At 49.3% G+C, this 22,094-nt stretch overlaps 2 protein-coding genes across 3 annotated transcripts in view; one reads left to right on the top strand and one right to left on the bottom strand.

The window, feature by feature from the left end:
• Window positions 1-22,094, bottom strand: part of LOC133361317 (zinc finger protein 91-like) — a gene marked incomplete at its 3' end in the record, with an annotated part of 1,159,662 nt that overhangs the window by 633,298 nt on the left and 504,270 nt on the right. The window lies entirely within an intron of this gene.
• LOC133361262 (uncharacterized) overlaps window positions 1-22,094 on the top strand; it is a 48,939-nt gene that overhangs the window by 4,812 nt on the left and 22,033 nt on the right. For both annotated transcript variants that reach the window (XM_061580172.1, XM_061580171.1), the window contains exons 3-5: window positions 1,527-1,600; window positions 3,952-4,103; window positions 4,236-4,440. The gene's annotated coding sequence lies outside the window, so the exon portion shown is untranslated. The remainder of the gene's footprint in view (window positions 1-1,526; window positions 1,601-3,951; window positions 4,104-4,235; window positions 4,441-22,094) is intronic.

The raw sequence follows: 22,094 nt of genomic DNA, 5'->3' as shown, positions 1-22,094 counted from the left end.
CCATTTGGTACAGATATAATAGGAGGCTGATCAATGCCCGAGTGCGGTCAAGGGATGGCTCCTTATTGCTCAACCATGTTATGTATGCCGATGATCTGGTAATCGCTGCTCACTCAGAGGAGGAGTTGGAGGAGCTGCTGCTAAACCTGGAGCTTGCCACTAAGAGGTGGGGCCTTACCATCAGCCCCACCAAAACTAAGCACCATCTAGGGTATTTTGTACCATTGGACACTCCACCCCCACAACTCCCAATTCGTGATGGGGCAGTTGTGGAGAAAGTGGAGAGTTTCCCATATCTGGGCAGTGTGCTCATGACCAGCTCCGGTTTAAGAGCAGAGGTCTCACTCCGAATCATTCGAGCGGCATTATCTTTTCATCGGTTGCGCAACGTTGTGTGGAAGCTACCTGGTCTGTCGCTCCACACGAAGCTTCAGGTCTTCTCGGCCACAGTCATTTCCTCCCTTCTTTACACTTGCAAAACGTGGACCCCCCTAATGGAACATCTTCGCCGGTTAGAAACATTTAGGCTGGCCTGCCTACGATCCATCCTGGGTTTAACCAGGCTTCGATTGTGTGAGGAGCTCACAAATCCTTGAAAGATCTGGACAAAGTCCCATCGGTGAGCTCCTCCGGCAAGCAAGGCTGCGTTGGCTGGGCCATGTAGCCCGCATGCCCAGTCACCGCATGCCTAAACAGCTTTTGTTCGGCCGGATCGAGGGGGCTAAACGGGCACTGCACGGGCTAGAGGAGAGATGGAGTTATGTGGTACAGGAGGATGTGCAGCTGAGTGGACTTGCTGATGACTGGTACCAGCGGTGTCAAGATCGGCCTCTGTGGAGCAGGCTCGTGAAGGACGCTACTGGGCAGTTGGAGGCAGTCACCCTCCAACAACAAGGCTGGGCGGATGAGCGACGCTCACAACAAGAAGCGGAGCGCCGGGTGGCTAAAGCACAGCAAGTTGGCACAGTAGGGGGCACAGGTGGTGCATCAGCCACTCATCTAAGTCAGTTGACCCGTGGTACCTGGGTCTGCCCCGTGACCTGCCAGCGGCCGTTCGACACTTCACGTGGCCTCAAGGTGCACAAGCATCGTTGTGATGTTACCGCCACTTAGTGGCGAATGGCGGTTGTTGTGTGTCTGAGTATGTGTCTGCGTGTCCGTGTGCCTGCGTGTGTGTCCTTGTGTCTGCGCCTGTGTCTGTGTGTCTGCCGGTGTCTGCGTGTGTGTCTGCATGTGTCACAGTGCCGGCAGCCTTCATGGGGTTGCTAATTTGCCAAAAACGTCAACTTGCCCCAACACGCAGGGTAGAGACATCATCACCAGCGCCACATTGATCTCCATCCAGCAGTGGATAGACCATGGTGGTGATGGTGATTACACTGAGAGACAGAGGAGACTGGAGTGGATTAGATCGCAGGATCGTGAGAGATACTGAACATTTGCATTGGCTGCATGTGATTCCTGTGTTGGTGAGTAATCTGTCTGTCATGTCCAATTAAATCAATTGATGGATTGTTTTTTGCCAGGTCCCAGCCAGAGAAGCCTTTAAAAGTCAAAGAAATGAACATCATGGTCATTTCCTTCTTCATATTGTGTTTGGGTAAGTAATGTACCCACATAAACCGAATATGGGCGACACGGTGGCTAGGAGATGTTAACTACCTCGCCTGGTATACAGGAGGTCGTGGGTTTGATCCTGACCCTGACGATGCCTGCTGCTGAATATTTGGAGGCTGAGTCTCTCTCTCTCTCTCCCATCATCATGGTGGCTAGGATTTTGCATCTCTCCCCATGGTGGTGTGGATTATTTTCCAGGTCCTCCTGTTTTCCCTACACATTTAGAATCAACATTACGCATTGAGAGTATTTGGCTGCTGCTATAAATTTCCACATGGTGATGATAAGCCACTTGGTTGAGCTATCATTTATGATGTCCAGGTCCCTTCTGAAAAAGAACTACACAGCTCAGTGGGCCTCACCGGGTGAGTGAGTGAATGATTGTATAGTATCATGTAAAATCACTTAGACGGACACCTTGTAACAGGTCACATGTTTATACTTTATAAACCTATTCTTGTACCAGTTGTAGGCACTCCTATCTTTGTCTATACGGTCACTTTTGTTAACCAAATTCCCCTATCTACTTTACACCTCGCTAACCTGCTTAGGGCAGCTCTTGCTCTCAGCAGCTCCGCACTCAAAGCTCCGCACTCAGCAGCCCTCACACAGAGGCTTGCACACAGCGGCGCTCACACAGAAACTTGCACACAGCTTCTCACACAGCACCCCTGTTCCACTGCTGCCCTCGCCTACACTCCCTCAGACCCACTCACTCGTCCGTCCCGGGCGGGGGGATCAACCATCACCCGCCCGGCGACTCATAAGGGTTGAGGTTCGTTCCTGGCTTGAGCGGCAACGGCGAGACGTCTTCTTTCTCTGGTCCCCAGCAACACAAACCCCGCTCTGCTCTCACGTCCGTCTTTTTATCCCCTTCCCAATTATCCGGCTCTTTAGGGTTGGCGCCTGTCAGGCCATTACTCACCCCTTATCGCACGTCTCCCTGGCAACACCTCCGGTGTCAGCTTGCAAACCCGGGCTGACCTGGTTTGCACCAGCTTCCCTTCCAAATTAGGTGGCGGTTCGTGCAGCCTAACGTTGCACATGTGCACGTGTTTGTCCTCGGTTGCCCTCGGACTACAGTGTGCGCCACGTATTTAACCACACTACGATTGTGTGAGTGTGATCGTGGGTGAGTGAGATGGTGGGTGAGTGGGTTGGTGGGTTAGTGAATGATTGAGTGGGTGAGTGAATGATGGAGTGGGTGAGTGAATGATTGAGTGGGTGGGTGAGATTGTGGGTGAGGTGGGTTGGCGGGTGAGTGAATGATTTAGTGGCTGAGTGAGATGGTGGGCGAGTGAGATGGTGGGTGAGTGAATGATTGAGTGGGTGTGTGAGATGGTGGGTGAGTGCGTGAGTGAAATGGTGGGTAAATGAATGATTGAGTGAGTGAATTATTGAGTGGGTGAGTGAGATGGTGGGTGAGTGGGTTGGCAGGTGAGTGAATTATTTAGTGGGTGAGATGTTGGGTGAGTGAGATGGTGGGCGAGTAAGATGGTGGATGAGTGAGATGGTGGGTGAGTGAATGATTGAGTGGGCAAGTGAATGATTGAGTGGGTGTGTGAGATGGTCGGTGAGTGAAATGGTGGGTGAGTGGTTTATTGAATAAGTGAGTGAGTGATTGAGTGGGTAAGTGAATGATTGAGTGGGTGAGTGAATGATAGCGTGTGTGAGTGAGATGATGGGTGAGTGGGTTGGTGGGTGAGTGAATGATTTAGTTGGTGAGTGAGATGGTAGGTGAGATGGTGAGTGAGTGAGATGGTGGGTGAGTGAATGATTAAGTGGGTGAGTGAATGATTGAGTGGGTAGGTGAGTGAGATTGTGGGTGAATTAATGATTAGGTAAGTGGGTGAATCTTGACTTAAAGCTTTCGTGACTGCAGGAATTCATATTCTTTGGGTCTTTCGGTAAAGTCACGTAGATAGGTTGAAAGAAAATAACAAAAAACTACGACGTTTCGATCACAACACAAGCGATCGTCATCAGGAGGAAAAACAAAGTAAAGCTGCTGAGGCAGACCGTTTTAATGGTTAAGAATGGGTGTGGCCCAAGGGCCATAAATAAAGTGGGCGGGGCTAGTGATGTTAATTTGAGAAATTAGCATGTTAATGTGAGATCGGTGGATGACGTGTTAGTGTGTAAAATTTCACCTGTTCATGTAAAATCAGATTTTACATTAACCGGTTAAATTTCTCACACTAACACAGCCGCCTCGCGCGCCGACGCGGCAGCAGCTCTGCAATCTTACATTAAAATACCTAAATTTCGGCTTCTCTGTTGTCCATTTTTGTGAGGATTTAACTGCGTACTAATTGTGCATTTGCCTCTTTGCAGTGTGCGTACACCCGCTTGAAGCAGTTAGAGTTACTCTGATGCCACATGGAAGCATCAGTGCTGGCAAGGTCTTGACTCTTACGTGTAACTTTACATCAGATGAAAAAACTAGTCCACAGACTTGGATGACCTGGAGTTTTGGAAATGCTGAGGTGAGCTGCCTGCTATGCAAGCTTTTGATTTCCCAACTAAGGACGAACGCATTGATCAGCTCCATCTCTCTGACCCACACGTTTGTCTTTCCCATCTTTCCGCCGTCGGTTAAAATACCTTTTGTCTTGCAGGTCTGCATATATATGAATAATAATTTCAGGCCAATCTCCAACGAAGCCTTCAAGCATCGAACGACCTGCAATGGTGACATCACGAGCAATTTTATCCAAATGTCAATATCTAACATTCAAGTTAACGACAGTGGAATATACAAGTGTGACGTCAGCAATTTCCCCGATAAAACACCAGGACAAGAATCCACCAATATTTATATTGGTAAGTATAATGTTTGGGTGTTTTTTGTCCTGTGCATGTCGGCTGCGCAGATTCGCGAGTAGGTTTTATGTGGCAGTGGCCTTTGTTGTAAAGTAAAATAATATATATAATACAAATAAACCCCTGCAGATTGACCACGCAAACTACAGGAAGGTCTCAAAGTACGCGGCGTGGGTTAGGTTCCGTGTACTCCCCGCACATGAGCGCAAATTCGTGTAAGTTGGGGTCCGCTTGTACTAGAGTATATCTACACTACTATATACTAACTAGGGGTTGTTCGGGGGCGCCTATGGCGCCCCCGAACAACCATTTACGGCCTTCGGCCAGGAAAGTCACAAAAAATTGCACACGAACGATGCATTCACGCAAGCACCCGATGCTCCGTTTTGAAGTTTTAAAATGAAACATCTTTGAATTGTACAATGTTTTGAATTAGATAATTTTATTTCTTCATTAAAAGCTTATATCATTTTACATCTGGAAGGCTTCATTGAAAACGACATCTCGTGTGAATTTTCTCTCATGGTTAAGTAGATGGCCTTGCTGAGGGTTCGTTTCGATGCAGACTTTTACCTGTTTGGGATTTCGGGATCGAGATAAGGCGACATAGAGCTGGCCATGCGAGAAAACCGCTGTCTGCAGATCGATGGCAACGTAATCGAACATCTGTCCCTGCGCCTCTGTCGTTCATGCAGGGGGCGCGTAAGTTTGCAGCACTCCCTGCATGAAAACGACGGAAAGTGTAGCATTCATCACGGATAGATGAAGTTGTGCGCTTATATAAGAGTATAGCTGCTGCCCCCCAACAATCTAGTATGTGTATAATTACTCTCTCTCCCCCCTTGCCCCTCCCCCCTTTCTTACCTTTATAACCTCTTACCACGGCAGCTCTTGTTCCCACTTCACCAAAAAAAAAAATTATTGCTGTGTGTTTGTTATATTATTTTACTTTCATAGTGGAAAAAGTCAGCACTGTACATGAGTGCTGTTCAAATGTACTGCTGGATGAAGGCCCACCACAGGCTGTGTGCGCTTGTCATGGTTGGAGGCGTGACGTTATTACACACGAACGCGGCTGAGGTGTTGTGAAAGAGAGCTGACATCACCGCCCATACCTGCGTGATGACGCGCGCGTCGGGGACGTCATCCCACCCGTGCCTGTTCGGGGGCGTACATGTTTGTGAGGGGCGCACCTCTGGTTGGCTGCTTGGTCCAGGTCACGTGACGCACTTCAACCAATCCATGCCACGTTAGTCACAGAATGACAGAATGACAGAATCACAGACCTGGGTGTTTATATATTACGATACTAGCTTAACTACCCGGCTTCGCCCGGGACTTGGATTCACCACACCTTTGTCTCCCCAATGGCGATGTGGGGGGGACGGGTGGGGGTGAGGGGAAATTTTCTTTCGCGTTCAAAATGCTATAAAAAACACAAAACGCTCAGGTCAATTCTTTACAGTGTGATGACCTCTTCTCCCCCCCGCCCCAATATGTGCAGTTGCTACTACAGAGTCCGTAGATATTAATATTATAGCGCTTAGATAGTATTATTGTAGCGCGGACAGGGGGATGGTGGGGGGGGTAGCAGCCCAGCCCCCAACCTGCCAAGAGGCCACCTCGGCCGGCTGGGCAATCTAGGTGAGGCCGGGGGCTCTGCACGGGACTAGGCCTCACCACAGCAATGTTAAGTATAATTTCCTTGCTTCTTTCGCTAAACTTACGTTGATGTAAACCTATTATTGAAATAATCACCTTGCAAATATTACATTAATAATGTTTGTTTGCAGGCAAATAATATTTCTATTCCTTGCTTCTTTCACTAAACTCACGTACATAGAAACCTGGTATTTTAATAATCACGTTGGAAATATTAAAATATTTATGTTTGTGCACTAACAACTAATATTTCTAAATTTATTCGGTCAATATTAATATTTTTATTATTGGGTCTAAGTCCTTGTGTGCGTGTGAGTCCATGTGCGTGTCTGACACCATGAGTATGTGTCTACGTCCGTGTGTGTGTGTGTATCAGTCGATGTGTATGCGAGTCGATGTGTGTGTGCATGAGTTGATATGTCTGTGTTCCAGTCGATGTGTGTGTCTTAGTTAATGTGTGTGCGTGGTGTGTGTGTGTGTGTGAATCGTGTGTGCGTATAAATCGATGTGTGTGAGTCGATGTATGTGTGTAAGTCCATGTGTGTGTGAATCGCTGTGTCTTTGTAAGTCGATATGTATGTGTGTATTTGCAGTGCGTAAGTCCATGTGTGTGTGTGAGTCCATTAGTGTGTGTGAGTCGATATGTGTGTGTGTCAGTCGATGTGTGTGTGTTAGTCAATGTGTGTGCGTGGTGTGTGTGTCCGTAGACAACTAAGATTTTAAAATTAAGTTAGTACATTTTTGAATATTTAGGTGTGTGTCTAAATCCATGTGTGCGTGTGATTTGATGTGCATGTCTGCGTCGATATGTGTGTGTGTGTGAGTCGATGTGTCTGTGTGTGTGAGTCGATCTTTGTGTGTGAGAGTACATGTGTGTGTGCGTGAGTCGATATGTGTGTGTCAGTCGATGTGTGTGTGTTAGTCAATGTGTGTGCGTGGTGTGTGTGTCTGTAGACAACTAAGATTTTAAAATTAAGTTAGTACATTTTTTTATATTTATATGTGTCTATGTCCATGTGTGCGTGTGATTTGATGTGCGTGTCTGCGTCGATGTGTGTGTATGAGTCGATGTGTGTGTGTTAGTCGATGCGTGTGCATGTCTCTATGTGAGTGTGTTAGTCCATTTGTTCGTGTGTGTGTGTAAGTCCATGTGTGTGTGTGAGTCGATGTGTGTGTGTGTGTAAGTGAAAAAAAATAGTGTGTGCATATAAATCGATGTGCGGGAGTCCATGTACAGTGAGGGAAAAAAGTATTTGATCCCCTGCTGATTTTGTACGTTTGCCCACTGACAACGAAATAATCAGTCTATAATTTTAATGGTAGGTTTATTTGAACGGTGAGAGACAGAATAACAACAATAAAATCCAGAAAAACGCATGTCAGAAATGGTATAAATTGATTTGCATTTTAATGAGGGAAATAAGTATTTGATCCCCTCTCAATCAGAAAGATTTCTGGCTGCCAGGTGTCTTTTATACAGGTAACGAGCTGAGATTAGGAGCACACTCTTAAAGGGAGTGCTCCTAATCTCAGCTTGTTACCTGTATAAAAGACACCTGTTCACAGAAGCAATCAATCAATCAGATTCCAAACTCTCCACCATGGCCAAGACCAAATAGCTCTCCAAGAATGTCAGGGACAAGATTGTAGACCTACACAAGGCTGGAATGGGCTACAAGACCATCGCCAAGCAGCTTGGTGAGAAGGTGAAAACAGTTTGCGATTATTCGCAAATGGAAGAAACACAAAAGAACTGTCAATCTCCCTCGGCCTGGGGCTCCATGCAAGATCTCACCTCGTGGAGTTGAAATGATCATGAGAACGGTGAGGAATCAGCCCAGAACTACACAGGAGGATCTTGTCAATGATCTCAAGGCAGCTGGGACCATAGTCACCAAGAACACAATTGGTAACACACTACGCCGTGAAGGACTGAAATCCTGCAGTGCCCGCAAGGTTCCCCTGCTCAAGAAAGCACATATACATGCCCGTCTGAAGTTTGCCAATGAACATCTGAATGATTCAGAGGACAACTGGGTGAAAGTGTTGTGGCCAGATGAGACTAAAATTGAGCTCTTTGGCATCAACTCAACTCACCGTGTTTGGAGGATGAGGAATGCTGCCTATGACCCCAAGAACACCATCCCCACCGTCAAACATGGAGGTGGAAACATTATGCTTTGGGGGTGTTTTTCTGCTAAGGGGACAGGACAACTTCACCGCATCAAAGGGACGATGAACGGGGCCATGTACTGTCAAATCTTGGGTGAGAACCTCCTTCCCTCAGCCAGGGCATTGAAAATGGATCGTGGATGGGTATTCCAGCATGACAATGACCCAAAACACACGGCCAAGGCATCAAAAGAGTGGCTCAAGAAGAAGCACATTAAGATCCTGGAGTGACCTAGCCAGTATCCAGACCTTAATCCCATAGAAAATCTGTGGAGGGAGCTGAAGGTTCGAGTTGCCAAACGTCAGCCTCGAAACCTTAATGACTTGGAGAAGATTTGCAAAGAGGAGTGGGACAAAATCCCTACTGTGATGTGTGCAAACCTGGTGGCCAACTACAAGAAACGTCTGACCTCTGTGATTGCCAACAAGGGTTTTGCCACCAAGTACTAAGTCATGTTTTGTAAAGGGGTCAAATACTTATTTCCCTCATTAAAATGCAAATAAATGTATAACATTTTTGACATGCGTTTTTCTGGATTTTGTTGTTGTTATTCTGTCTCTCACTGTTTTTGTCAGTGGGCAAACCTACAAAATCAGCAGGGGATCAAATACTTTTTTCCCTCACTGTATATGTGTGTGAAAGTCCATGTGTGTGTGAGTCGCTATGTGTGTTTGTAAGTCGATGTGTGTGTGTGAGTCGATGTATGAGTGTAAGTCGATGTGTCTGTGTGTGTTAGTCGGTGTGTGTGCATGTCTCCATGTGAGTTTGTAAGTCCATTTCTTCGTGTGTGTGTAAGTCTATGTGTGTGTGTGAGTTGATGTGTGTGTGTGTAAGTGAAAACAAATAGTGTGTGCGTATAAATCGATGTGTGTGAGTCAATATACGTGTGTGTGAAAGTCAATGTGTGTGTGTGAGTCGCTATGTGTGTTTGTAAGTCGATGTGTGTGTGTGGGTCGATGTGTGTCTGTAAGTCAGTGTGTCTGTGTGTGTACGTCGATGTGTGTGTGAGTCGATGTGTGTGTGTGTGTGAGTCCATGTGTGTTTGTAAGTCGATATGTGTGTGTGTCAGTCGATGTGTGTGTGTTGGTCAATGTGTGTGCGTGGTGTGTGTGTGTGTGCGCAGACAACTAATATTTTAAAATGAAGTTAGTAAAATTTAAAATAATAATGTGTCTAAGTCCATGTGTGCGTGTGAGTCGATGTGCATGTGTTTAAGTCGATGTGTGTGTGTGAGTGGATGTCCGGCAATGCTGTCGTGGACAGTGCTGTGGGGGGGAGGGCCAATTCCGATTGGTCTCTCCGCTCATGGCGTCTGTGACCACCACAGTGGCTAAATGGGGGCTCTGGATGGGTACGAGGGGCTGGTAATAAATTGCCACTAAACCACGACTGAAATATCTAACTAATAAGCTTGTCCTGGAGGCCCCGGGGGGACAGGCGTCGCCTGGCCATTCCCCATCTGGTGGAGCCAGGAGATTGAATCTTTACCCTCGGAGCACCTCCAGAAACAACGAAAAGCCACTACGGATGGCCACGTGGAATGTTCGAACGCTCACTGTGGAGGAGAGTCTGCCACTCCTCTGTCGGGAGCTGGACCGGTACCGCCTGGATCTCTGTGGCATTCAGGAGGTCCGGTGGAGCGGCTCTGGCTCCTGCCACGGGGCAGGAGACTGCCAAACAACAGGGTGTGGCTCTTCTTCTGAACAAATAAATGAAGGGGGCGTGGGAGCGTGGCAGTGAGGTGTGGGAAGCTGTAAGCCCCAGGCTACTTTGGGCTCACCTTCCCATCAACCGGAGGCGAGGAGTGGTGGTCGTGGTTACTTATGCCCCCACCGAAGACGAACATCCATGGAGGGATACAGGCAAGGCCGATGAGTCAGATGCTATATATGACCTCCTGTCACAGGTGCTGGCTAAAGTGGCCCCTCGGGATAGAGTCATCTTGTTGGGTGACTTCAATGCCCGAGCTGGTCATGATGCTGACACCTGGTTTGGAGTGATTGGAAGACATGGGCCAGATCAACTCAATAACAACGATAAGAGGCTGCTAGATGTTGTGCAGCCCATGGGCTTGTAATTACCAACACGCTCTTCCGGCATCGGTGCATCCACACAACATCATGGATGAATACCGGGTCCAAGCAAGAACATCTGCTGGACTACATAGTGACGGACCAGCGGATGCGAGCCCATGTCCTTGACACCAGGACCTATCGTGGAGCTGATCTGCTATCTGACCATCGACTTGTCATCTGTAAGATGCGCCTACCATTCTTCCACTCCGGTGGTGGGTGTACACCCAGGACCCCATTCCAACCTAAGGTGGCCTGGTCTCAGCTAGCTGATGGAAGTTGCAAACGAGAATTTCATCATCGCTTGCGGCTGGGGTTGGCATCGTACCACACTCCTGATGTCGAGGGTAAATGGGCGTGGTTTAGGACTGTGACTCATGCAGCTGCAATGGCTGCGTTGGGTATGCGGTCCAGACCTCCCTAGAGACCCTGGCTGACAGAGGAGGTGTTCAGGATGGTTGAAAAAGCGACAGGCCCACTCTAATCGTCTACAGCATCCCACGTCGGAGAATGAGGAGGCTTACCGCAGCTTTCGCTCGGAGGTTCGGAGAGCCGTGAGGCGCTGCAAGGAAGGGTGGTGGTCGCGGGTTGCTGAGGAGATGAAGTCTGCCTCAGTGGCCCGTGATCACAAATCCCTATTTAACTCCATCAAAAAGTAACCTGCAGTGTCATACCTATTATCATCATTAGGGGAAAGAACTGTGATCCAATTTCCAACCCCCAGGAACAGGTTTGCAGATTTTCTGAGCGTTTCTGTGAGGACCTGGGGGAGGGGAAATCCCTCAGCCTGGAAAACATCATGGGACAAAGTGGGGATGACCCTGCTGAGGCTGCAGTGCCTCAAATAATGGAAGAAGTCACCCCCTGTGAGTGGCTGGCTGAGATGCCATCTGTTGAGGAAGTACTGAAGGCGATCCAGAGTCTGAGACCAGAAAAGGCACCGGGCAGATATTATCCCTAACGAAATGCTGAGGGAGGGTGGCGTTTGTGCACAGACTGCCCTACATGACATCATAACAGTCTGGACCACTGGATGGGTTCTGCAGGATGGGAAGAATGCCCTGGTGGTCCCCCTCTTTAAGAAGGGTGACTGCACAGACTGTAACAACTACAGGGGCATCTCACTCCTCAGTGTGCCGGGAAAGGTCCTGGCAAGGATTATTCAACATCGCCTTGCTAGGCACGGTGAGGAGAGGCTTTTGGAGCCCCAATGCGGTTTCAGGAAAGGGCAGTCCTGCACAGATGCCATATTTTCTGTGCCGTCTGCTACAGCAGAGGTGTAGGGAATTCCAACAAGACCTACATCTCTGCTTTATTGACCTGGTCAAGGCCTATGATACCATCAGTAGGCCTGGGCTCTGTGTTGTTCTTCGTGCTTTCAGAGTCCCTGACTCTTTGCTCACGATCATTAAAGATCTTCATTATGGTGAGCGGGCCTGGGTAAAACTACGTGGCCGGGAGTCAGAGCCATTCCCTGTACACCTTGGGGTGCGACAGGGATGTCCTCTGGCTCCCACATTATTTAACATCTATTTTGACCATGTAGTTCGTGAAGCCTTCAATAGCTGTACTGGAGGAATTTCCATTTGGTACAGATATAATGGGAGGCTGATCGATGCCTGGGTGCGGTCAAGGGATGGCTCCCTATTGGTCAACCACGTTATGTATGCCGATGATTTGGTAATTGCTGCTCATTTAGAGGAGTTGGAGATGCTGCTGCTGAAACTGGAGCATGCCACTAAGAGGTGGGGCCTTACCGTCAGCCCCACCAAAGCTTAGCACCTGGCTGGGTATTTTGTACCATCGGACACTCCACCCCCACAACTCCCAATCGGTGTTGGGAGAGAGTGGAGAGTTTCCCATACCTGGGCAGTGTGCTCATGACCGGCTCCATTTTAACAGCAGAGGTCTCACTCCGAATCAGTCGAGCGGCAATATCTTTTCATCGGTTGCGTAACGCTGTGTGGAAGCTACCTGGTCTGTCGCTCCGCACAAAGCTTCAGGTCTTCTCGGCCACGGTCATTCCCTCCCTTCTCTACGCTTGCAAAACGTGGACCCCCCTAATGGAACATCTTCACCAGTTAGTAACATTTAGATGGCCTGCCTACGATCCATCCTGGGTTTAACAAGGCTGGATTGTGTGAGGAGCTCACGTATCCTTGAAATATCTGGGCAAAGTCCACATGCACACACATCTTTGTACCACAAAACCACGAAATAGAATTCGAATTAAGCTTGTCCTGGAGGCCCCGGGGGGACAGGCGTCGCCTGGCCATTCCCCATCTGGTGGAGCCAGGAGATTGAATCTTTACCCTCGGGGCACCTCCAGAAACAACGAAAAGCCACTACGGATGGCCACGTGGAATGTTCGAACGCTCACTGTGGAGGAGAGTCTGCCACTCCTCTGTCGGGAGCTGGACCGGTACCGCCTGGATCTCTGTGGCATTCAGGAGGTCCGGTGGAGCGGCTCTGGCTCCTGCCACGGGGCAGGAGACTGCCAAACAACAGGGTGTGGCTCTTCTTCTGAACAAATAAATGAAGGGGGCGTGGGAGCGTGGCAGTGAGGTGTGGGAAGCTGTAAGCCCCAGGCTACTTTGGGCTCACCTTCCCATCAACCGGAGGCGAGGAGTGGTGGTCGTGGTTACTTATGCCCCCACCGAAGACGAACATCCATGGAGGGATACAGGCAAGGCCGATGAGTCAGATGCTATATATGACCTCCTGTCACAGGTGCTGGCTAAAGTGGCCCCTCGGGATAGAGTCATCTTGTTGGGTGACTTCAATGCCCGAGCTGGTCATGATGCTGACACCTGGTTTGGAGTGATTGGAAGACATGGGCCAGATCAACTCAATAACAACGATAGGAGGCTGCTAGATGTTGTGCAGCCCATGGGCTTGTAATTACCAACACGCTCTTCCGGCATCGGTGCATCCACACAACATCATGGATGAATACCGGGTCCAAGCAAGAACATCTGCTGGACTACATAGTGACGGACCAGCGGATGCGAGCCCATGTCCTTGACACCAGGACCTATCGTGGAGCTGATCTGCTATCTGACCATCGACTTGTCATCTGTAAGATGCGCCTACCATTCTTCCACTCCGGTGGTGGGTGTACACCCAGGACCCCATTCCAACCTAAGGTGGCCTGGTCTCAGCTAGCTGATGGAAGTTGCAAACGAGAATTTCATCATCGCTTGCGGCTGGGGTTGGCATCGTACCACACTCCTGATGTCGAGGGTAAATGGGCGTGGTTTAGGACTGTGACTCATGCAGCTGCAATGGCTGCGTTGGGTATGCGGTCCAGACCTCCCTAGAGACCCTGGCTGACAGAGGAGGTGTTCAGGATGGTTGAAAAAGCGACAGGCCCACTCTAATCGTCTACAGCATCCCACGTCGGAGAATGAGGAGGCTTACCGCAGCTTTCGCTCGGAGGTTCGGAGAGCCGTGAGGCGCTGCAAGGATGGGTGGTGGTCGCGGGTTGCTGAGGAGATGAAGTCTGCCTCAGTGGCCCGTGATCACAAATCCCTATTTAACTCCATCAAAAAGTAACCTGCAGTTTCATACCTATTATCATCATTAGGGGAAAGAACTGTGATCCAATTTCCAACCCCCAGGAACAGGTTTGCAGATTTTCTGAGCGTTTCTGTGAGGACCTGGGGGAGGGGAAATCCCTCAGCCTGGAAAACATCATGGGACAAAGTGGGGATGACCCTGCTGAGGCTGCGGTGCCTCAAATAATGGAAGAAGTCACCCCCTGTGAGTGGCTGGCTGAGATGCCATCTGTTGAGGAAGTACTGAAGGCGATCCAGAGTCTGAGACCAGAAAAGGCACCGGGCAGATATTATCCCTAACGAAATGCTGAGGGAGGGTGGCGTTTGTGCACAGACTGCCCTACATGACATCATAACAGTCTGGACCACTGGATGGGTTCTGCAGGATGGGAAGAATGCCCTGGTGGTCCCCCTCTTTAAGAAGGGTGACTGCACAGACTGTAACAACTACAGGGGCATCTCACTCCTCAGTGTGCCGGGAAAGGTCCTGGCAAGGATTATTCAACATCGCCTTGCTAGGCACGGTGAGGAGAGGCTTTTGGAGCCCCAATGCGGTTTCAGGAAAGGGCAGTCCTGCACAGATGCCATATTTTCTGTGCCGTCTGCTACAGCAGAGGTGTAGGGAATTCCAACAAGACCTACATCTCTGCTTTATTGACCTGGTCAAGGCCTATGATACCATCAGTAGGCCTGGGCTCTGTGTTGTTCTTCGTGCTTTCAGAGTCCCTGACTCTTTGCTCACGATCATTAAAGATCTTCATTATGGTGAGCGGGCCTGGGTAAAACTACGTGGCCGGGAGTCAGAGCCATTCCCTGTACACCTTGGGGTGCGACAGGGATGTCCTCTGGCTCCCACATTATTTAACATCTATTTTGACCATGTAGTTCGTGAAGCCTTCAATAGCTGTACTGGAGGAATTTCCATTTGGTACAGATATAATGGGAGGCTGGTCGATGCCTGGGTGCGGTCAAGGGATGGCTCCCTATTGGTCAACCACGTTATGTATGCCGATGATTTGGTAATTGCTGCTCATTTAGAGGAGTTGGAGATGCTGCTGCTGAAACTGGAGCATGCCACTAAGAGGTGGGGCCTTACCGTCAGCCCCACCAAAGCTTAGCACCTGGCTGGGTATTTTGTACCATCGGACACTCCACCCCCACAACTCCCAATCGGTGTTGGGAGAGAGTGGAGAGTTTCCCATACCTGGGCAGTGTGCTCATGACCGGCTCCATTTTAACAGCAGAGGTCTCACTCCGAATCAGTCGAGCGGCAATATCTTTTCATCGGTTGCGTAACGCTGTGTGGAAGCTACCTGGTCTGTCGCTCCGCACAAAGCTTCAGGTCTTCTCGGCCACGGTCATTCCCTCCCTTCTCTACGCTTGCAAAACGTGGACCCCCCTAATGGAACATCTTCACCAGTTAGTAACATTTAGATGGCCTGCCTACGATCCATCCTGGGTTTAACAAGGCTGGATTGTGTGAGGAGCTCACGTATCCTTGAAATATCTGGGCAAAGTCCAATCGGTGGGCTCCTCCGGCAGGCAACGCTGCATTGGCTGGGCCATGCCCAGCCACTGCATGCCTAAACAGCTTTTGTTCGGCTGGATAGAGGGGGCTAAACAGGCACAGCACCGGCAAGAGAAGAGATGGACTAATGTGGTACAGGAGGACGTGGAGCTGAGTGGACTTGCCAATGACTGGTACCAGCGGTGTCAAGATCGGCCTCAGTGGAGGAGGCTCGTGAAGGACGCTACCGGGCAGTTGTAGGCAGTCGCTCTCCAACAACAACGGAGGGCGAAGGAGCGACGCTCACAACAACGAGCGGAGCACCGGGTGGCTAAAGCACAGCAGGTTGGCACAGTCAGGGGCACAGGTGGTGCATCAGCCAGTCGTCTCAGTCAGTCGACCCGTGGCACCTGGGTTTGCCGCATGACCTGCCAGCGGGCTTTCAACACTTCACTTGGCCTCAAGGTGCACATAGCCTGGCACAAGCATCGTGGTGACATCACCGCCACTTAGTGGCGAATGGCGGTTGTTGTTGTTGCATGTGTGTGCATGTGTGTACCACATGCACACACATCTTTGTACCACAAAACCACGAAATAGAATTCGAATTAAGCTTGCCCCGGAGGCCCCATGGGGACAGGCATCCACGACGTCTCCTGACTAAACCCCATTTGGTGGAGACAGGAGACTACATCCTTACCCTTGGGGTTCCTCCAGAAACAGCAAAAAGCCACTGTGGGTGGCCACGTGAAATCTTTGAATGCTCACTCTGGAGGAGAGGCTGCCACTCCTCTGTCGGGAGCTGGACTGGTACCGCTTGGATATCTGTGGTATTCAGGAGGTGCAGTGGACTAGCTCTGGCTCCTGCCACCATGAGGTGTGGACAGTCTTCTACTCGGGGCAGGAGACTGCTAAACAAAAGGGAGTGGTTCTTCTTCTGAAAATAATGAAGAGGGCATGGGAGCATGGTGGTGAGGTGTGGGAAACTGTGAGCCCCAGGCTACTTTGGGCTTGCCTTCCCATCAACCAGAGGCGAAGAGTGGTGGTTGTGGCTACCTTTGCCCCCACCCAAGACGGACATCCGTGGAGGGATGCAGGCAAGGCCGATGAGTTAGATGCCTTCTATGAGCTCCTTTCACAGGTGCTAGCTAAAGTGGCCCCTCGGGATAGAGTCATCCTGTTGGGTGACTTCAATGCCCGAGTTGGTCATGATGCTACCACCTGGTCTGGAGTGATTGGAAGGCATGGGCCAGATCAGGTCAATAACAACGGTAGGAGGCTGTTTTAATGCATACAATAGACAGGAAGGACAAGCTTGATTTGGAGCTTTCGTGACTGCAGGAATTACTCTTTGGTTCTTTCGGTAAAGTTACGTAGAAAGAAAAAATAAATGTAATAATAGTATACGACAATCTTGATTTGAAGCTTTCATGACTGCATGGATCCATACTCTTTGGTTTTTTCGGTAAAGTCACGTAGGTATAAAAGGACATTTATTTTATTTATTTTATTTCATACCTACGTGACTTTACCGAAAGAACCAAAGCGTAATAGCATACGACGTTTCGATTGCAACACAAGCAATCATTATCAGGTACAAATAAAAGAGGAAATAAACCTAGTAAACATAGAAATATAATGAATACAACACAGAGAGTCGGATAACATAACAGTCGACACCCTACCTGGTTGATTACGTTCTTCTAAAGATAAGCAGAGAGAGATAACACAGAGACACACAGAGAGAGACACACATAGGCACACAGAGAAACAACGCCTCTGTGTCGAGGCCTTAAATGGAGAGAGAGAAGGGCAGAGAGAGAGGGGGTAGAGAAATTAGCATGCCAATGAGAGATTTGGAGCTTTCGTGACTGCAGGAAATACTAGAGCAACAACACGAGGACACAGAGAGAGAGAGAAAACACACTTAATCAAACAAACTTAGTAATATTTGGAAATGTAATGCAATGCAACACATAGAGTCGGTCAACACACAATTAACGCATAGCCTGGCTGATTACGTTCTTCTAAACAATGCTAAATTAGAAGTTGCGTTACATTTTGAGAGAGAGAGACAAGACACTGACACACACAGACACTGACACACACAACCACCGCCATTCGCCGCCAAGTCGCCGCCAAGTCGCGGTCATGTCACTACGGCGCTTGTGCCAGGCTATGTCCACGTTAAGGCCACGTGAAGTGTCAAACACCCGCTGACAGGTCACAGGGCAGACCCAGGTGCCATGGGTCGACTGACTGAAATGACTGCTGATGTACCACCTGTGCCCCCTACTGTGCCAACACACAGACACACTGACATAGACACACACAGACACACACATAGACACTGACACAGACACACACACTGAAACAGGCACATACATAGACACATACACACTGACACACAGAGACACACACAGACGGGTACATCCCACGCCAACGAGCTGCAGCACGCCTCGCATACAATGAGCCTCGAGGACGCTTCTGGGCACAAACAGCGTCTGTCCACTGTCTCCATCTGCGAGGGATCAACAGACGCCTCGCCGAGCTGCGTAGCTCTTTGTCAGACAAACACTCTGAACGCGGCAGACAAAAACTCTGAACGCGTGTTTCTACAGACTCATAGAGACCCAGAGACTCATAGAGACCCAGAGACTCATAGAGACCCATACAGACTCACAAATACCGAGTGATTCATAGAGACCCACAGAGACGCATACATATAGAGACCAATACAGACTCGCTGAGACCCCAGAGCCTCATAGATACCCATACAGATTCACAGATACCCAGTGATTCATAGAGACCCACAGAGACCCGTACTCATAGATACCGATATAGACTCACAGAGACCGATACAAACTCATAGAGACCCGTACTCATAGAGATCCATAGAGACTCACAAATACCCAGAGACTCATAGAGTGTGTGGGTGAGTGAATGGGTGAGTGTATGGGTGAGTGTTTGGGTGTGTGTGCCCACTTCCTAGGTGCTCACTAACAGCACTTGCCCCAACAGTCTGTTAAGTATACAGTGAAGGAAAAAAGTATTTGATCCCCTGCTGATTTTGTACGTTTGCCCACTGACAAAGAAATGATCAGTCTATAATTTTAATGGTAGGTTTATTTGAACAGTGAGAGACAGAATAACAACTACAAAAATCCATAAAACGCATGTCAAAAATGTTATAAATTGATTTGCATTTTAATGAGGGAAATAAGTATTTGACCCCCTTTCAATCAGAAAGATTTCTGGCTGCCAGGTGTCTTTTATACAGGTAACGAGCTGAGATTAGGAGCACACTCTTAAAGGGAGTGCTCCGAATCTCAGCTTGTTACCTGTGTAGTGACATAAGAAGGGAGGGGCTGCTGGGGGCTCTGGGACCCTGGGCGGGCCAGGCGCTTGGGCCCCTTCGCGCCAGGCGCTGGGTTCCCAGGCGGGTCAGACGCTTAAGCCTCTTGGCGCCAGGCGTTGGGTTCCCGGGCGGCCCAGGCGCTTAAGCCGCTTGGCGCCATCAACGGGGGGGGGGGGGGGGGGGGGGGGCTGTGTGTGCTCTGTGGGATATCTGGGGGCGCACACGGCCCCATCCTTCGTTGGGGACTAGGCATAAAAGGGGAGCTCCCTGGACGATCAGGGCCAGTTGTAGCTCAAGACCCAAGACCCAAGACCAGCCATCTGAGGACCCTGGGATGCTGTAAGAGCGAGTGGTGGGACTCTGGAACTCCCGGCTCTACGTGCTTGTGAGGGCGAGTTCCAGAGCGTAGCCAGAGTAGTGTATCTAGGCTGTGTACCTAGGCTGTAACAGAGTAGTTGGACTGTTGGACTGTTGGAGTGTTGGATTGTAATAAAGAAGTTACCTCTACAAGTGTCTCCGGGACCCATTACACCTGTATAAAAGGCACCTATTCACAGAAGCAATCAATCAATCAGATTCCAAACTCTCCACCATGGCCAAGACCAAAGAGCTCTCCAAGGATGTCAGGGACAAGATTGTAGACCTACATAAGGCTGGAATGGGCTACAAGACCATCGCCAAGCAGCTTGGTGAGAAGGTGACAACACTTGGTGCGATTATTGGGCAAATGGAAGACACACAAAAGAACTGTCAATCTCCCTCGGCCTGGGGCTCCATGCAAGATCTCACCTCGTGGAGTTGCAATGATCATGAGAACGGTGAGGAATCAGCCCAGAACTACACGGGAGGATCTTGTCAATGATTTCAAGGCAGCTGGGACCATAGTCACCAAGAAAACAGTTGGTAACACACTACGCCGTGAAGGACTGAAATCCTGCAGCGCCCGCAAGGTCCCCCTGCTCAAGAAAGCACATATACATGCCCGTCTGAAGTTTGCCAATGAACATCTGAATGATTCAGAGGACAACTGAGTGAAAGTGTTGTGGTCAGATGAGACCAAAATGGAGCTCTTTGGCATCAACTCAACTCGCTGTGTTTGGAGGATGAGGAATGCTGCCTATGACCCCAAGAACACCATCCCCACCGTCAAACATGGAGGTGGAAATATTATGCTTTGGGGGTGTTTTTCTGCTAAGGGGACAGGACAACTTCACCGCATCAAAGGGACGATGAACGGGGCCATGTACCGTCAAATCTTGGGTGAGAACCTCCTTCCCTCAGCCAGGGCATTGAAAATGGGTCGTGGATGGGTATTCCAGCATGACCATGACCCAAAACACACGGCCAAGGCAACAAAAGAGTGGCTCAAGAAGAAGCACATTAAGATCCTGGAGTGGCCTAGCCAGTATCCAGACCTTAATCCCATAGAAAATCTGTGGAGGGAGCTGAAGGTTCGAGTTGCCAAACGTCAGCCTCGAAACCTTAATGACTTGGAGAAGATTTGCAAAGAGGAGTGGGACAAAATCCCTACTGTGATGTGTGCAAACCTGGTGGCCAACTACAAGAAACGTCTGACCTCTGTGATTGCCAACAAGGGTTTTGCCACCAAGTACTAAGTCATGTTTTGTAAAGGGGTCAAATACTTATTTCCCTCATTAAAATGCAAATAAATGTATCACATTTTTGACATGCGTTTTTCTGGATTTTGTTGTTGTTATTCTGTCTCTCACTGTTCAAATAAACCTACCATTAAAATTATAGACTGATCATTTATTTGTCAGTGGGCAAACCTACAAAATCAGCAGGGGATCAAATACTTTTTTCCCTCACTGTATATGTGTGTGAAAGTCCATGTGTGTGTGAGTCGCTATGTGTGTTTGTAAGTCGATGTGTGTGTGTGAGTCGATGTATGAGTGTAAGTCGATGTGTCTGTGTGTGTTAGTCGGTGTGTGTGCATGTCTCCATGTGAGTTTGTAAGTCCATTTCTTCGTGTGTGTGTAAGTCTATGTGTGTGTGTGAGTTGATGTGTGTGTGTGTAAGTGAAAAAAAATAGTGTGTGCGTATAAATCGATGTGTGTGAGTCAATATATGTGTGTGTGAAAGTCAATGTGTGTGTGTGAGTCGCTATGTGTGTTTGTAAGTCGATGTGTGTGTGTGGGTCGATGTGTGTCTGTAAGTCAGTGTGTCTGTGTGTGTACGTCGATGTGTGTGTGAGTCGATGTGTGTGTGTGTGAGTCCATGTGTGTTTGTAAGTCGATATGTGTGTGTGTCAGTCGATGTGTGTGTGTTGGTCAATGTGTGTGCGTGGTGTGTGTGTGTGTGCGCAGACAACTAATATTTTAAAATGAAGTTAGTAAAATTTAAAATAATAATGTGTCTAAGTCCATGTGTGCGTGTGAGTCGATGTGCATGTGTTTAAGTCGATGTGTGTGTGTGAGTGGATGTCCGGCAACGCTGTCGTGGACAGTGCTGTGGGGGGGAGGGCCAATTCCGATTGGTCTCTCCGCTCATGGCGTCTGTGACCACCACAGTGGCTAAATGGGGGCTCTGGATGGGTACGAGGGGCTGGTAATAAATTGCCACTAAACCACGACTGAAATATCTAACTAATAAGCTTGTCCTGGAGGCCCCGGGGGGACAGGCGTCGCCTGGCCATTCCCCATCTGGTGGAGCCAGGAGATTGAATCTTTACCCTCGGGGCACCTCCAGAAACAACGAAAAGCCACTACGGATGGCCACGTGGAATGTTCGAACGCTCACTGTGGAGGAGAGTCTGCCACTCCTCTGTCGGGAGCTGGACCGGTACCGCCTGGATCTCTGTGGCATTCAGGAGGTCCGGTGGAGCGGCTCTGGCTCCTGCCACGGGGCAGGAGACTGCCAAACAACAGGGTGTGGCTCTTCTTCTGAACAAATAAATGAAGGGGGCGTGGGAGCGTGGCAGTGAGGTGTGGGAAGCTGTAAGCCCCAGGCTACTTTGGGCTCACCTTCCCATCAACCGGAGGCGAGGAGTGGTGGTCGTGGTTACTTATGCCCCCACCGAAGACGAACATCCATGGAGGGATACAGGCAAGGCCGATGAGTCAGATGCTATATATCACCTCCTGTCACAGGTGCTGGCTAAAGTGGCCCCTCGGGATAGAGTCATCTTGTTGGGTGACTTCAATGCCCGAGCTGGTCATGATGCTGACACCTGGTTTGGAGTGATTGGAAGACATGGGCCAGATCAACTCAATAACAACGATAGGAGGCTGCTAGATGTTGTGCAGCCCATGGGCTTGTAATTACCAACACGCTCTTCCGGCATCGGTGCATCCACACAACATCA

The sequence above is a fragment of the Lethenteron reissneri genome, chromosome 72 (genome assembly GCF_015708825.2).
Source record: "Lethenteron reissneri isolate LAM-NWPU_2019-01 chromosome 72, ASM1570882v1, whole genome shotgun sequence".
Taxonomy (NCBI): Eukaryota; Metazoa; Chordata; class Hyperoartia; order Petromyzontiformes; family Petromyzontidae; genus Lethenteron; species Lethenteron reissneri.
Note: the sequence above shows the minus strand (reverse complement) of the source record. Positions and strands in the feature narration are given on the sequence as shown.